The sequence below is a fragment of the Equus quagga genome, chromosome 11 (assembly GCF_021613505.1).
Source record: "Equus quagga isolate Etosha38 chromosome 11, UCLA_HA_Equagga_1.0, whole genome shotgun sequence".
Taxonomy (NCBI): domain Eukaryota; kingdom Metazoa; phylum Chordata; class Mammalia; order Perissodactyla; family Equidae; genus Equus; species Equus quagga.
The window spans coordinates 68,532,165-68,536,164 of NC_060277.1; positions in this window are offsets into that span (position 1 = coordinate 68,532,165).

Consider the following 4,000-nt stretch of genomic DNA (forward strand, 5'->3'; position numbering starts at 1 on the left):
GGTGCAGGTGGAGGGAGACGTCCAGCCGGGCTGAGATGACCTCGCTGAGAGGAGGGCCCTCGGGCTGCGCAGACCAGGCCCAGATAATCTCTACTGGGAGGGGTGTGAACGGGAGGAGGAAGGCGGGCCCAGCCCCAGGCTGCTCATCAGGGCCCTGGGGTAGTCTAGCCCTCTGCTCCCTCTACTGCTCTGCGGCTTGTGTGGCCCCTACCTGATGGCCACCATTACTGCATCACCTTTGGTTTGTCCCAGCCCAAGAAGGAATGAAGTTGGCTGGAGCTTTCTCAAAGAAGGGGGAGAGGGAGTGAGCAGGACAGAGGCTTTAGGCCAGCGAAGGGATGAGGAGGGGAGCCCTGGAGACCCCCTGCCCTGCCTGGTCTCAGTGCCAACCCTGGTCTCAGACCCTTGGCCCCTTTGGACCCCAGTCTGGGGCCCTGCAGCCTTAGCCATCCCTGCCTTCCTTCTTTGGCAGGTTTGGGGAAAGTTGAGGAACCCTCCCCCAGCCCCACTCCTGCTCCCCAACCAAGGTCTGGCTGGTGCCAGCGGCTCTTCCGTCCCGTTTGGTGGGTCTCAGTCCCATGTCTGGGACCCAGGCAGAGCTTACTCAGGACATCAGGGATGCCCTTTCTGGTCTAAAAGTGAAAAATAATGTGAAAGCCTGGTATTTGGCACCACCTTGTGGCCTGTTCAAGTTCTTCTGCCTCGGCTCCCCAGGGGTCTGAGGGTGCTGGGGGCTTCTGAGGACCACAGAACATCTCTCTTCTTGACCCCAGACCGACTTGTTACACGGAGGGGGGACACGGGACCCTGCCACAGGCAGAGACGAGAACCAGACTGAGAGCCGACAGATCTGCGTTCAAAGAGCTGATCCCACTTATTTCCTGACCTGTGGCCTTGGTGTCTCCCATCCTAACTCCATTTTCCCCGAGGAATCCGAATTTCGACCTCTCCTGCCTCCTGCTCCGGCAAGTTGAGGGGCCTCCCTGGAGCAGTGAGTAGGACCCTGAAAAGTCACACCCAAAAGTCTTGATTCCCATGAGGAGCCATCGGCACAGAGGAGGCCAAGCCTGGGCCAGCTGTCTGGCTGGAGAACCCAGATGGGGGCAGCCAAGTCACGCCCTCCAGGACCCTCCCTGAGCACACAGACCCCCCCAGGGCCCAGCTCCATCCCTCCCTGGAGGAAGGGGGTCAGGGTAGGGGGCACAGAGGCCTTTGTCTTCCATTCCATCCTTTCTCCAACCACACGGCAATCTACAGCGGTCTGCGTGCATAGGAGGTAAGAGAGCAAATGATAAAACTACAAAGAAAATAAAAGCAATTACCTCAAAAAACAACAGGGGGCGGGGGCTGCTTCTGGGGTCCCAGCAACATTGTCTCTTCACCCAGGTGATGGGCACGTGGCTGTTTACTTTACATGTGTGCATTATACCAGACTTTACGTTTTTGGCATTTTTCTGCCAGTGATGTAATTCACAGTGGAAGAGAAAGGTCTGATCACGTCTCACACTGTTTAAAACTTTTCCACTGTGCCAACTGCTTCCCTGTGAAAAGGGGCAGAGGCAGAACTGAGAGGTTTGGCCAACGGTGGGCGGGGGCGAGATAGGGGGATCATGACTGGAGGGGGTGTTGAAGACGATGCCAGCGGTTTCACTGCCGAGAAGAATGAGGTGCTCGGGCCACAGCCTCCAGACAGAACCCCCAACCACTCCTTGGACCCCAAACTAACCTCCTAATGGATTCATTAAAAGGCAGCTCTAACAACCCCACACCCCTCTGAGAACTCAGCAAAGGCTTCCCACTGCCCTCGGGATAAACTCTAAGCTCCTTGCCTGGTCCAGGGAGCCCTGAAGCCCCTGCCTCTTGCTCCCAGCCCCGCCCTTGCCCTCGCTCAGCCTTGGCAGGGCTCCGGATCCCAGCATGGGCCTCCGAAGATCCCTCTGTCGGAAGACGTCTTCTCCTCGCTTTGTCCCCCTGACTCCTCAGCAAAAACACTAGATGCCGAGGGCAGCCCGTGCTGACCCCAGCTCAAATGGGGTTCCTTATCCCCTGGACACCCCTGTCGCTCCCTAGCACTTCGCATTCGTGGCATTTTGCACAGTTTGATGTCGGCTTCCTCCATCACATGGACAGTTCCGTGAGTTCCAGGAAACTGGTGGACGCTTTGCTGTTGGGCAGGGAGCCCCTGGGCAGGGCGAGGCTGGAGCTCCTCCTTCTCCTCCTCCAGCCTCCTCTCCAACAGAGGCGAGGGTGGAGCTGGACCCCAAAAAGCCTCAGCCTGCAACAACTGACTGGTTCTTCCTCCTCTCAAGGAGGAACAGGAGCCCCTGCACCCACCACCCTCGGCTAGGAGCCTGCTAACCTCAGCATCCTCCATCGACCCCCGCGCTCCACTCCAGGCAGGCAGAGGGACCGCCTGCCCATTCAGGTTCCTGCCTACTCCTCTCGTTGCCATGGAGACGGATCTTGTTCACCTGGTCTGCCAGTTCGGTTCTGAGGGAAGGGGGTGTGAAGCCCCAAACAGGGAGGGCCTCATCACTCATTCATTCACTCATCCATTCCTGACACTTGATGAGACCCTGTAATCTAAGGGTAAGAATTCGGGTTTTTAAGTCAGACATCCAGGATTTAAGATCCAGCTCTGGCTCTCCATCCCATCTTGAGCAAGACACTTGACCCGCCTGAATCTCAATTCATCATCTGTAATTTGTCATAGAGTTATGGTGAGGATTAAGGGAGAATAAAGGAAAAGCACTGAGCACACCCATGTCAAGGGCTCAGCAAATATAAGCCATTGCACTGATGCCCGTGAGGTGCCTGGCACAGACAGACAATTGGGACAAGACAACCCAGTTTGAGAGACTTTGTTTCCAAGTGTCTCAGCTTCACAGAGTCCCATACTTTCAACTTCGTTTTCATAAAAATCACAACTCTTGCTTTCCCCTCATATCACGTTGGTGAAGGACCTGAATTAAATTCCCTAATTCCAAGAAAAAAATGCAACTGGCACAAACAGGTTTGGGAACAAACACCTCTGATGCTTGGGAAATATCAACGCCCATCACGCATAGTTTCAGGAAACTGTTTCATGACACATATGTGTGTGTGCTGGGCGTCTTACCTGGGTGTGCTCCCCTCGAACGTGATGTTCCCTGGGCAAGAAGATCCTACACACACACACACATTCTTTGCTTGGTGAGCTCATTTTCTAGGTCTCAGCTTTAAGTGACATAATTTTTGTGTCATAACTTTCTTTGATTGATTGATTATTGGTTATTTGACTAACTAACATCTGTCTCTCCCCACACGTTGGACTTGAGTTCCGTGAGGGTAAGGAATGCGTCCGTTTGCTGACCTGGGGGCCCATTTTTAGCACAGTGCTTCCTCTATCAGACGCCAGTAGGTATTTGGAAAGACACGAGACGGGGACGCGGGGAGGGAGGAGGAGGGTTGGAGAGCCCAGGGTGACGTGGGTTGGCATGTGGGGTTAAGGTGCCTGCAGTGCCCAGGAGGAGATGGGCACGAGGGGACAGGTGCGGCTGAGGAGAGGCTATGGCACGTGGACCCTGGGCCCAGACCCACAGTTGGAATCCTTGGCCCTGCGTCATACTAACTGAGGGAGATGGGGGCCCAGCCTAAGCTCTCTGTGCCTCAGTCTCCTCGTCTGGTCTGGGCTGCACTGAGTGTCAGAAAAGTTCATAATATACAGCACTTGGGACACAAGTTCCTGCTGCACAGTGAGGGCCCCATGCATGCTCATCGCTCTCACTGTCCTGTGGGCGGTCACCGAGGCCAGACGAGTGGGTGAGATCACCCAGAGGTGAAGAAGAGGCTGAGGACAGAGAGTCAAGGAGCATCAGCGAGACCTTGGCAAGAGAGTGGCTGGGGGGCAGGGGGTGGGGAGCAGAGAACCAGGTGAGGACGGGGAGAACCAGCTACTTTGAGGTCACAAAAAAGAAGGAGGTGGGGGGGGAGATGCTTTCTAGAGGGAGGCATTCGACTC